This window comes from Protomyctophum bolini, assembly GCF_963924005.1.
Source record: "Protomyctophum bolini genome assembly, chromosome: 13".
Lineage (NCBI taxonomy): Eukaryota > Metazoa > Chordata > Actinopteri > Myctophiformes > Myctophidae > Protomyctophum > Protomyctophum bolini.
This window is the reverse complement of record NC_137874.1, coordinates 306,990-320,756: the sequence shown is the minus strand read 5'-3', so window position 1 is coordinate 320,756 and position 13,767 is coordinate 306,990. Positions and strand designations below refer to the sequence as shown.

Below are 13,767 nucleotides of genomic sequence, written 5' to 3'. Positions count from 1 at the left end.
CTGGAGGAGGAGGATGGGGATGATTCCATGGTACCGCTGCTGGAGGAGGATCATCAGCACTCTGGCGGGCTGATGATGATGACACGCGCACAGTCGCACACACAGTATAATTTACCTTGGACTGTTAGAATCACAGAGGCTCTGCTTGGGATACGAGGTAAATTTATAAAAGATTAATTTATACTTGCAAAAAAGAGATTTCAACCTTTACTACTACTTTTTACTACTAGGACTTATCAGAGGAAATTATGTAAAAAAAAAAAATTATTAAAATAATAACAATAAATCAATAATTTACATGATCTCATGACCATGAGGGAGGAAGTATTGAGTTTGTGTCAGTCAAAGATACAAAATGTATAATATTGTTGTACGTATTTGGTGAGGCAGCCAAATCACTTTCAGGCAACGGCAGGTTTCAGAGGCTGCAGTGTGTGCACTTCTGCGGTTTGGTTCATTTGACTAATTGACGCCCGCTAATTATTGTTCCAATATGTGGAATATGCAGGAAAAACAGTCCTATTAATTAATGTGTGCAGTCGAAAATGAAAGCCTGCAGGGTACCGAGGCTATACATTATGTGCAATAACTCAATCAATAAAGTTGATTCAGTTCTAAAAAAAAACAGCTGCCTAAACAGGTTCTGTTGTACAGTACATCACATGGGGGGGAGTAATATAACTTATAATGTAAATGTAATTAATTAGTAAGTATATATACACTGTAAATCCCTGGAACACATGACGCGTTTAAACCTAAACACCATGGGCCTGATTCACAACGGCGTTTACGATGATAACATGACGTGAAGCTAGCGGAAAGGCATTTACGTGGATTTCCCACATTAATTTGGAATTCATGGAAATGGCCGTGAACTTGACGCTCACGTACGTTGGTCGGAAACTCCGTCAAATCCCAAGGGACGTCTTTAGGTGGCGGAGAAAATTGCGGAAGCATACACGTGCGTATAGATTTATTCAGAAGGCTTTAGTCTTCATGCTGAATCAATAAATTGTTCCCAAATCTCAGATAAAATATGTAGGCATGTTTCCCCATGACATATTGGTCGAATGATAGCCTATATAATAAAAGCTGAGTGCACTTGTATGCTTAGATAGCAATTCTGTAGACTTAGATAGCATTTGATACAGACTTATAGCATGTTATGTAAACAGCATAAGTGCATTGTATGTAGTCATAGCACGTGACACGTCATAGTACATAATGTATATCATAGTAGTATAGATGTATAGCTTATATGTATAGTTTCATTATAGATATTCCACTGTTACTTTCTTAGCTTACGCATGTTTCATGATAAATGTTTTTATGTGATGTATTCCCCATGCTTTTTGTTCTTGCTTAATGTAAATCGCTCTGGATTAAGAGCGTCTGCTAAATGCCTAAATTGTAAATTGTAATTGTAATTGTAAATTGTATGCCTAAATGCATGCATTTCCCATACAGAAACTGCCCCTGCAAGCCCGACACATTTTTATTTATTTATTAGGATATTACTATAGGATGCGCAATTGCGCTTCTCACTTGACAGCTTTCTACTCGCAGTGCAACGCGTTGTGAGCTTGTAGATCGGCTCTCGCGCATGTTAAAAAACAAACTCACAATTATAATAAGAACATAGGCTTATCTGCATTCTGCACTACGATTCCAACATTGTTTAGTGTAGTAATGCCTGCAGTAGGCGGCAGGCCTATTGAAATTGTTTTGTTACGGAGCTCCTTGAGTCAGTTGACTGTCGGTCGGTGTGTGTGGGTGTGTGTGTGTTTGTGTGTGTGTGTGTGTGTGTGCAGGGTGTGTGTGTGTGTGTGTGTGTGGGGGGGGGTGGGGGGGGGGCAGACAGCAGCGTGCTGCCGATATAAAAAATAGAAGACCACATTAGCCTGGGAGGCGGCCTTTTTTCAGACAGCATTCTAGCCGAACGGTCCGCTCCGCAGCTCCACATTCGCTGCGATGCGAAAAAGCGATGGTCCGACACGCGCTGCTCCCGTGCTTGCAAATATGAAGGACAGACTTTATATATTGTATTGATATTGATCACATGCATGGATGCCACACACAGAATAGTTTAACTCACTGGATAAACTCACTGGATTATAATTTCTTAAATTCTTCAGTCAAGAGGATCCCAATTATTCACTTATGAATGTATAGGCTTGTACTGTTCTTTATCGCGCAAGCCATGCCCCCCTCCCTCTCTCCCCTCTCTCTCTCTCTCTCTCTCTCTCTCTCAAAAGACGACTTTTGCATTGACATATATCCGATATTTTAAATATCGGATAGCCTATGTTTTACCTCTGACTGCAAAGGTGTGAGTGCAGCACCCGCCTTGGTCCCGAACTTAATTAAATAAATTATAATTATATTGCTTCAGCAGCGGAGCACGCACCGTTGTGGACATATTAATAGAGTGCGGGCTATATTCATGCATTGACCGCGGCTGTGAAGCCGCATAGTCTGCGGCTGCAAAGCCTTTTTTCTTTTTTTGACAGACCAAACTGCTGTCTGCTGAGTCATGCTTGAAGCCTTTTATGGTGCGATATGGGGCGTGGATCAATGCAAATGAGGTTGTCGGGTGCTTTTCCGATCACTTTGCACCCACTGCATTCAGTATGACATACAGTACACCTGCGATACGCCAGCGCACCTGAGGTACACACCGCTCTCTGAATAACACGTCATCTCAACGTAGCTTGATCGGACGGATAAATACGATATCTGTTTCCCCCACAGTGTAACGGTGGCGTATTTCTTTTTAATGAATCAGGCCCCATGTGTGTAATAATAAAATGCCAAGTGTTTATTAATATTCATACAATACAGTAGAACACAAGTTCACTCAAACACCTCACGAGAACACCTAGTGTTCAAATTCTAAACACCTATATGACTGACTTTGATTGTAAAAACTAAACACGTTTATGTGTTTAAAAAGTGTTACAGGGATTAAACATGTTCTTCTGTTTATACACTGTGACACGTTTAAAAAGTGTTACAAATTATGTGTTTAAAACAGTTTATAACCTAAACGCTTGGGTTTAGTGTGTATATATATAATATAAAGTATACTCCCTCAAGGACCCCTGGGGGTCCCCGGACCCCACTTTGGGAACCACTGCTTTACATATATTGCAGAAAAAAAAGAAAAAAAGAAGAAAGTGTAATGTTTGGTTCCCCAAGATAGAATGACACTGCTGTGAAGAAATAGCAATGGCTCCTAAAAAAACAACTAAATACTCCTTGCAACATCACAGCTGACTGTTACAACGATATGTTATCTGCTGCGTACAGATTTACATCTGTACGGCGGACACAGGAAGAAGAAGCTTACGAGTAAACAGCCTTTACACTTGGTTGCATGCTGAAAATAGCCGATCTACAAGCTCACAACGTGTCGCAGCGCGATGCGTTGTGGGCTTGTAGGCCTATAGATCTGCTATTTTCAGCAAGTGTAAAATCAGTCATTTCGACGGCATCAAGGCCCGCCAAAACACATTTTAGTCGACTAAATCACCTCTAGGTTTAGTCGACGGAATTCTCATGACATTTTAGTCGACTAGAATCAGACTAACACTAAAACATTCCGGGTGACTAAAATGTAACTAAAACAAAGTGAAAACTAGTTTTTATGACTAGATATAAAAATCTAAATTTGCTGCGCCCTCCACTCACTCCACTCCCGAATACAGTCCCAGAATGAGACGATATCCCTGCTCACTCATCAATGCATCCGTTCCGTGCGAACGCCCGTTCCTCCCTCAAGGAATTAGGGCCCTATTTTTCTGACAGTGTAAAATGAAACCAAATGGACCCATGATGATACGGGTCCATTTGGTTTCATTTTTTTACGCTCTCAAGAGTTACCATTATTGTTAAACATCTGCATTACTTAATTTTGTCTACGGTCAACACAATTAGATAATGGTACCACAAAATGAGTGACAAAGAAAGTTTAACCCATTCTGGGCGGGAACCCCTTTTGGTGTTTCAAGCATTCTGTGTTTTTTCAAGCATTCCGCCACCGAGTGGCGCGCTATGAACTTGTAGGTCTGCTATTTTTGAAAAATCGTAAAAATGTATATATTGTATATATACGTATATATTCTTTCAGACCGAACATTTTATTATTTCGACGTAAGGCCTAAATGGAATGTGGACAAAATCCTGTGGGCTCCCCCAGAGTTAGTGTCAAAGTGTCCTTGGGCAAGACTCTGAACCCCTAATTGCTCCTGATGTGCTGGTTGGTGTGTGTGTGTGTGTGTGTGTGTGTGTGTGTGAATGGGTGAATGTAATGCACAATCTATGTAAATATGTGTGTGTGTGTGTGTGTGTGTGTGTGTGTGTGTGTGTGTGTGTGTGTGTGTGTGTGTAATGCACAATCTATGTAAAAGTGTGTGGATGTGTGTGTGTGAATGGGTGAATGTAATGCTCAATCTATGTAAAGTGCCTTGGATAAAGGCGCTATGTATATAAATGCACCATTTACCATTTTTACCAGCATGGGAGCTGGACCCATAAAAATACATACATTAAACATTAAACATGGTTTCCACCAACCACCACATCATCATCATCATCATCATCATCAATGGAGGAAGAAGGCCACAGTGCAAACACATCATGCAGTGTCATCGCTGGACGTGTCAGATTAGAGGCAAAAACAGGTGGAGTCGAGATGTGAATATTATAATAAGGAAGTTGCTGAAGCTGCTGAATGATGAAATAGATCTATAAAGAGATAGACGCTTTGTGGCAGAAAGACCGCCGTCCAACTCATTATTAAGCCATTTAGGCCTGACACATTTAAAAAATGTCTTCTAAATCATGAGTTTTCTGAAATACAGGTCTATATGGTTTTCTATATTGGTGCTCAATATTTCATGTCAAGGACCCCAAAGATTATATGTAATAGGCCGCCGACCCACATCTGAAAATGTGTTGTTCCAGCAGGGACCTCTCGATCTACAAGCTCAAAACGCGTTGCACTGCGACACGTTTGGCTACGACAGTATTATGCAATGTGGCACTCTGGAGTGAGTGTGTTAAAAAAATATTAGGCCTAAACCTCAGGTCAAATGCTTGGCTGCGGTGTGTAGTACCAAAAGGAAAGGAAAGGAAAGGTACTATGTTTACCCAGGGTAACTTATAAGCATCAGATACTTGTTTACCAGCATTCAAATCCGAGGTGGGTACAAAATGTCTGGCCTTCTTTGGCCCCCTGGTCGTGGAACGATCTACAATCCAGACTAAAATTGTCTTTGAAAGTTCCCTTGAGAAATTTGAAAAGGATCGTCTTTGATGTACAATCCAACACCTGCACATGTTTGGATATGTACTAGCCTATGTTCATATATTTATTATATCGGCTCAGATTGTGTAGATTGTGTATGGTGTATTTTGCCCTGCTACTAAAAAGTAGGACAGGTGACTTGTTGTATTTATGCATATAGTACTTAAAGGCGGAGTGACACGCCCCTCGGGAGCTAATAACTGCTATCAAACAATGCTATCATGATTCTGACGTCAGGGTGGCGAAAGCTTTCCCCAACGACTTCTATGCGGGCTCGCCGGGCTTGGTGGCCGTGGTAGCATAGCAACTTATGCTACTATTTTGGTGTCACATTTAGCTTGAATACTGGGTGAAAGTCTCATTCAAAAAATTAATTTTTCGCAACATTGTTCAGGTGAACTGTGTGTTTATGCTTGTTCATTGTAATAATCAATATCGCTATGATTATTTTATTTATCGCCGCGTCGCTCCGCATGACAACATACAGTCTAGCCCGTCTCAGATGCAGGCTGCACACACACGGACGGACGGACGTATAGTCTCTGGTCAGGTCCCCGCATTGAACTGGGCATGTGTGTACGCACACACACACACACACGGCTATAGTGCATGCCAGCGGGGAAGAGAGCTACAGACGCCCGAGGCAGATTCCGTGCCATTGCGTGTGTGTGTGTGTGTGTGTGTGTGTGTGTGTGTGCGTACCAGAGACTATACGTCCGTCCGTCCGTGTGTGTGCAGCCTGCATCTGAGACGGGCTAGACTGTATGTTGTCATGCGGAGCCGGAGCGACGCGGCGATAAATAAAATAATCATAGCGATATTGATTATTACAATGAACAAGCATAAACACACAGTTCACCTGAACAATGTTGCGAAAAATTAATTTTTTGAATGAGACTTTCACCCAGTATTCAAGCTAAATGTGACACCAAAATAGTAGCATAAGTTGCTATGCTGTGTGTGTACACACATGCCCAGTCCCCCGTAGAGGCTCATGATCTCGTCCGCAAGACTATGCCTCGGCATAGCGATATTTATTATTACAATGAATACAAACATAAACACACTATAGTTCACTTGAACAATGTTGTGGTAACTAACTACGGTATTACAGAGTGAGAGCGAGGGTGTACATGTCAGCCTGCGGCTGAGAGGGGAAAAGAACAGTAGTCGCGCTGCTCTCACAGCGGCCAGACAACAGCAGACCGTCCGTAGTCGCGACTGTCGCGCTGCGGGGCTGAGAGGTCTCAGAGCGGGCAGACAGGGGTGTTGGCGACCGGGGGAACATGGGACTCCAGTCCAAAATTTGCGCTTGTGCTGCAGTTCCCCTAAAAAACCCCACGCCAACCTCAATTGCATTCAAACTAAGCATTTCTGGCGAAAAAATAATTTTTTTCAATTACATTTATAGCCAATATGACGCTAAATGTACCGTCAAAAACGCTAGCCTGACCTATAGCCACTTGTTGCTAGCGCCGTAGCCCCGTTTCAAACTGTTTCAAACTGTTTTCAGTCAGACCACGTGATGTGCTGTACCACCCATATTAATTTCGGGGCATGTCAGCGGACCTTTAAAGGTGTATTATGGATGTTGTATTTGCTGGTTCAAAATGTAACATTGGCGATGTGTAATTTTATTTCTGCCTGAGTCTTGGCCATTTCCCACTTGTAAAAGAGACGCAGTCTCAATGTGATTTTACTGGTTAGGCAAAGGTTAAATAAAAATAAAATAATTTGGGGGGGGGGTGAGATTTGGAGAACTGGTGGAAGTGATATAGAAGGAGGATCAAGCACTACTGTGAACAACATGTGTTACTTTGAGATTAGAGATTATGAGTGTCCACATATCGTATACCGTACGTATATGTATTACAAAATGCAATGACAAGGTTCAAACCGTCGGTTACACAACGCTTGGAAATATTTAAATATCACAGGTCAACGCCACGCACGCTCTACCCAAAGACATATAAAAAGGCAGATGAACCCCTCAACCGGACACAATACTTCCCATCCTCTTGGAGACCTTATACTGTACACACCTTATACAGCATTGAGTCTGCAGAAAGGTATGGTATAGAGTTAGATTATAATAGTTTTGTTTTTGTTTTTTCATTATAGTTTAGTTTTAGTTAGTTTTGACATATTCTTTTCTAATTAAGTTAGTTTTAGTTCGTTTTTAGAGCGGGTATTTTGCTAGTTTTTATTTTGGTGAAAATGTTTAGTTTTAGTTTAGATTTAGTTTTTTATTTGTGGGTTATAGGGTTAGCGTGGATACATGCTGCCGTATACGGTGCTGAAAACTGCCGTAAAACTTGTTGGAGAAATGAGGAAATTAATCTAATGAATTTAAAAGGATTATATTATAAATATCCGAAAGGCATATAAATATTGATAAAAACTAAAACTAAGGGTATATTTTCTGTCTATAATTTCAGTTAGTTTTAGTTAGTTTTGAGGACACACAATACAGTTTCAGTTTAGTTATCGTTTTTTCATTTTTTTTTTTTTATTTTTTTTTAGTTTCAGTTAACTAAAAAAAAAAGTTTAATTCTAGTTTTCGTTTTTTTTAGTTAACTATTATAACCTTGGTATAGAGGTCATTTTTTGCAACAATACTCTATTCATTATTGCTAGCAGAGAGGCATACTGAAGGGCACTGATACAGTGTGTGATGATTTGCGTGAGAAGCTAACATTTATTATGTGTCATGATGGATGTGTTTGGTTCTGGGTTCTGATGGATGTGTTTGGTTCTGTGTTCCAGGATGAAGGGCCTTGCGCCTGTCGTTGTGCTGCTGGCGCTGCTGGGTGTCTTGATGCCTGGTCTGGTGGACGCTTTGAGTCTACGCCGTGAAGAAGGTAAAATCGCCCACAAACATGTACTGGGCTTAAAGGAGAATTCCATACTAAAAGGCTTTCTTACCTTTCTTTGTAGTTGTTACGTCCCCACCAAAAAAGTGTTATTTTGTGCAAAAGTTCCTTATTGGCTATTTCCCCTACCATAAGCCCTAAATGAATTGCATTTAATTAAATGGGAATAGAGCACCGAAGTCCTGATGTAACCCCTCATCCCTTCGATTCCCCTTGTTCGCGGAAGTAATTTCTCTATGGAGAATAACATGGGGTGATCTTAATATCGTCTACTATAAGCGTTGTGGTCCAAAAATAAACAAGCTGTCTCTGCGTTATTGTCAGGGAGGTGTCTCTGTATCGTTTGCAACAGTCACTCACTCATATATGATACAGTCTGCTTCTAGCGAAAATCTAACTAATTCAGCAGCAGTAACATTAGCGTTTTCTCTCAGTCAGTTGATTCTTCATATCCATATGAGTGAAGCGGCCGGGGTGACATGTCTATTTTTCAAACACAGTTCTTATATGAAGCAATCTAAAAATCCTCCTATGGCGATTTCAATGCAACTAAACAAATACATGAACCTGGGGACTGACGCCCTCTACTGAAAGTGACGTCAGACTTCGGTGCTCTATTGAATGGGGCTATGGGGTGTTTTTCTAATTCGCTTATTTCCATCACTCAAAATTATATATTTTTTGTATATAATATATACAAAAAAATATATATATTGGGATATTATTTACATTATGAAGATCATAATGTAAATAATATCCCAAGCGGCACACTTTACTACTTATTTCGATGAAAATAAGTGAATTAGCACAACACCCCATAGCCCCATTCAATTCCCATTCAATTCAATGCAATTCATTGAGGGCTTATGGTAGGGGAAATAGCCAATAAGGAGTTTTTGCACAAAAACACCTGGACCTCTTTGGTGGGGACGTAACAACTACAAAGAAAGGTAAGAAAGTTAAGAAAGCATTCTAGCATGGAATTCTCCTTTTTTTCAACGAAGGTTCATGTTTTAGGTTGTTATTAGAGAAAGTAAAAGATGAGTGTAAATGTTTCTTCATTTGCTGCTTTCTTTCGTTTTAGGAATTTTGGCGGTTTTTGACAGGGGGTCGGGGGCATTCGAGCATTGGGCTAAATATGTATTTTTTTTTACAAAATGTCATAGCGATTATTTTTTTTAATTATTTACTATAGTCCTACTAAACCCCAAGAAATTACATTTGGCCACAAAAGATCACGGGATCTACTGGATGTGTCAAACTGGCATATTGAGCCTATGACACACAGTGTGGCTTCCCCCCAGTATTCACCTTCACATTCAGTAGATCCTGTGATCTTCTGTGGACAGATGTAATTTCCTGGGGTTTATTAGGACTATAGTAAATAATAAAAAAATAAATCGCCATAATATTTTGTAAAGAAATAAATATTTAGCCCCATGCTCGAATGCCCCCGCCCCCCTTGTCAAAAACCGCTAAAATCCTTAAAACGAAAGAAAGCCGCAAATGAAGAAACATGAACACTCATCTTTTACTTTCTCTAACAACAACCTAAAACATGAACCTTTGTTGAAAAAAACTAAAGTGTCCTTTAACCCATTTTGGGTGGGAACCCCTTTTGGTGTTAGCATTACGTTATGCTTTAGCTATTTAAAAATAGCAGATCTACAAGCTCATAGCACGCCACCGAGTGGTGCGCTATGAGCTATGATTGTAGTTGTTTAATTGGTATTGTTTCTAAAGTGTAGTTGTTTATTTGGTCTTGTTTCTAAAGTGTAGTTGTTTATTTGGTCTTGTTTCTAAAGTGAAGTTGTTTATTTGGTCTTGTTTCTAAAGTGTAGTTGTTTATTTGGTCTTGTTTCTAAAGCGTAGTTGTTTATTTTGTCTTGTTTCTAAAGTGTAGTTGTTTATTTGGTCTTGTTTCTAAAGTGTAGTTGTTTATTTGGTCTTGTTTCTAAAGTGTAGTTGTTTATTTGGTCTTGTTTCTAAATTGTAGTTGTTTATTTATTATTCTAAAGTGTAGTTGTTTATTTGGTCTTGTTTCTAAAGTGTAGTTGTATATTTGGTCTTGTTTCTAAAGTGTAGTTGTTTATTTGGTCTTGTTTCTAAAGTGCAGTTGTTTATTTGGTCTTGTTTCTAAAGTGTAGTTGTTTATTTGGTCTTGTTTCTAAATTGTAGTTGTTTATTTATTATTCTAAAGTGTAGTTGTTTATTTGGTCTTGTTTCTAAATTGTAGTTGTTTATTTATTATTCTAAAGTGTAGTTGTTTATTTGGTCTTGTTTCTAAAGTGTAGTTGTTTATTTATTATTCTACATTGTAGTTGTTTATTTATTATTCTAAATTGTAGTTGTTTATTTATTATTCTTAAGTGTAGTTGTTTATTTGGTCTTGTTTCTAAAGTGTAGTTGTTTATTTATTATTCTAAAGTGTAGTTTATTTATTATTCTAAATTGTAGTTGTTTATTTATTATTCTAAAGTGTATATAGAGCAAAAGCGGCACCTGAGCTTCTATTTTGAAGGAATCCCGGAGCTGATTGTGTAAAATACGTTGGTGCGGTACAGTAGTTGCATTGGTGCGGTTCAGGCTTTAGGTACGGAGATACGTCAGTGTCAAAAACTACTGAGATGGCTGAAATATAGTCAGCATCCATCTACTGTATTGAACGTACAGTATGCTGCACTGGACATGTTGTTTGGATTGAGTACAGTTCATTTCAAATACATTGATTGTTACCATAATGTGACCAAATTTGACTGAGGGACTTTAGAACTTTCATTTCAGGGAATCATAGCTTCAAATTGACATATTGGTTGTTCAGTTTGACCCACCAGTTGTGGAGATATGGCTTATAGAGTATAATGTCTTGCAGAGAAACAGTGAGTTGAGAAAACTTCACAGGTTCACTTCTGTGGACTCTTAAAATTACACTAAGCATTTACATGTCGATTTCAGCTCTGACACTTATTTCAGACATGCTCTAGTATGTGAAGAGCCTGCCTGTGATATTAACTAATTTTGGGGGAAATAGTTCAGTCTTTCTGTGCATCTTATCAAAACATTTATTTCAGTACAGGATATTATGGATATACTAGTAATTATACATCAATATAATATGATTATTGTGTACACGCCTTGCTTTCATAATGTAATAACAATTTTGTAGTTAGTCTACTTATGAGTACTTTGCACATGGTGTTAGTATTCAGCTAATTAATTATAATAGCTTCAAACATATTGTATTTTTTTCAACATAAGAAAACAGTTCATTTATATGACAGTGCTTTGTGGAGATGATATAATGAATTCATTATATAATAGATTATATAATAATGATATAATAGATGATATAATAGATGATATAATAATGATATAATAGATGATATAATGATGATATAATAGATGAATGATATACATGTTTTTTGTCTTGTGTTGTAGAGAATCATGCAGTCTCTTTAAGGCGTCCAGACGTTAGCAAGTAAGGACTCTTTAATACTACTACTACTACTAATACTACTTTTCTACAAAATGTATTCTAAAATGTTTTCTGAAAAACCTATGTTTCTATATCAGTGGTTCTCAAACTATTTCATGCCTTTTCAAACTATTGAAAAATAGCAGATCTACAAACACTTGCACAGAGCGTACCTATTTTTCAATAGCTAAAGCATACCATAATGCTAACACCAAAAGGGGTTCCCGCCCCAAAATGGGTTAAAGGAGAATTCCATGCTAGAAGGCTTTCTTACCTTTCTTTGTAGTTGTTACGTCCCCACCAAAGAGGTCCAGGTGTTATTTTGTGCAAAAGCACATTATTGGCTATTTCCCCTACCGTAAGCCCTAAATGAATTTAATTGAATTGAATGTTGCTATGGGGGTCATAATGTAAATAGTATCAGTAGTATAAGTGGCACACTTTACTACTTATATCGATGGAAATAATAATAATTAGCTAAATAAAATTAACAAAATAACACCTGGACCTCTTCGGTGGGGACGTAACAACTATACAAATAAAGTTAAGAAAGCCTTCTAGCATGGAATTCTCCTTTAACCTCTTTTGGTGTTACATATACATTATGTTATAATTTAGCTATTGAAAAATAGCAGAGCTACAAGCTCGAGTGGCGCGCTATGAGCTTGTAGGTCTGCTATTTTTGAAAAATCGTGAAAATGTGCCTGAAATCTTTGAATATATATTATTACAGAGCGAGTTTTTAACTCAAATCTTTGCTACTGGGTGGGGGGGGGGTGCCCCTGGAACAACATTATTCAGATGGGGGTCGGCGGCCAATCTCATATATATTCGGGGGTCCTTGACATGAATATGTTTGAGAACCACTGATATTAAAAACATGAGGTTTTTCAGAAAACTGTCGGGATTCTTTTTTAATTTCGACGTCAGGCCTAAATGGGTTAAATTAACAATGTCACCCGAATGGGGTGGCATTTCATTTCATTACCTAAATAGTATTAAGTTAATGAAACACCACCCCGTTCGGGTCACATTTATTCTCAACCTGCACATACTGTAATGATGTCAGTGCAAAATGGCCGCTGTGTGAATACTATATAGTCAATGGGATGCCAGGTCAACAAATTAACCTGGCATCTGTCAAAGTAACATGCCAATAACATCTATATTACTACTAAATAACTACTACAACAAATGAACCTGGCATCTGTCAAAGTAACATGCCAATAACATCTACTAAATAACTACTACAACAAATGAACCTGGCATCTGTCAAAATAACATGCTAAAAACATATATTACTATATATATATTACTACTAAATAACTACTACAACAAATAATAATACCAACAATTACCTATAGAACTCCTCTAAAACCACGATTCTGCTTTACAGCTATAAAACAAGTAAGAGGCCATTCACACCGAAGCACTACAACTATAAAACAGGCGTATGCAAAGGCTGAGCTTATACGTACTGTATATGATTCATGATGACAATGTTTCATGTATGTGATGCATTACCGCGTGTTTTTTGTTTACTCGCTTACTGTAAGTCGCTCTCTGGACTATAAGAGTGTCTGCCAAATGCCTAAAATGTAAATTGTAAGGGTCAAATTTACATTGTAATTAATTGTTTTTTTCGTTATGTGAATGTCCTCCTTCCTTTAGGTACGGTGTGAACGTCCCACAACTCAACGTTGGAAGCGTGCACCGCATACGGACTCCGCAGTATGGCTGGACTGGACAACGCATCGGTGGTGGTCGTAAGTCTGGCGGTTGGCGTCGCTGGGGACGTCGCATTGGCAGTTTGAATCGCTGGGGACAACGTCGCATTGGCAGTTTGAATCGTTGGGGACAACGTCGCATTGGCAGTTTGAATCGTTGGGGACAACGTCGCATTGGCAGTTTGAATCGTTGGGGACAACGTCGCATTGGCAGTTTGAATCGCTGGGGACAACGTCGCATTGGCAGTTTGAATCGCTGGGGACAACGTCGCAATGGCAGTTTGAATCGCTGGGGACAACGTCGCATTGGCAGTTGGCGTCGTCAGTCTGGTTGGGGAAAACGTCGCATTCCCAGTTGGCGTCGTCACCGCCATGGCGGGGTTG

The 13,767-nt window shown here is 39.0% G+C and overlaps 1 long non-coding RNA gene across 1 annotated transcript; it reads left to right on the top strand.

Annotated features, from left to right (window-relative positions):
* Nucleotides 1-7,341: 7,341 nt before the first annotated feature.
* LOC308327747 lies at nt 7,342-13,373 on the top strand. The gene is made up of 4 exons (XR_013965210.1): nt 7,342-7,377; nt 8,075-8,169; nt 11,620-11,659; nt 13,328-13,373. It is a non-coding gene; the product is annotated as an uncharacterized lncRNA (long non-coding RNA).
* Nucleotides 13,374-13,767: the final 394 nt, after the last annotated feature.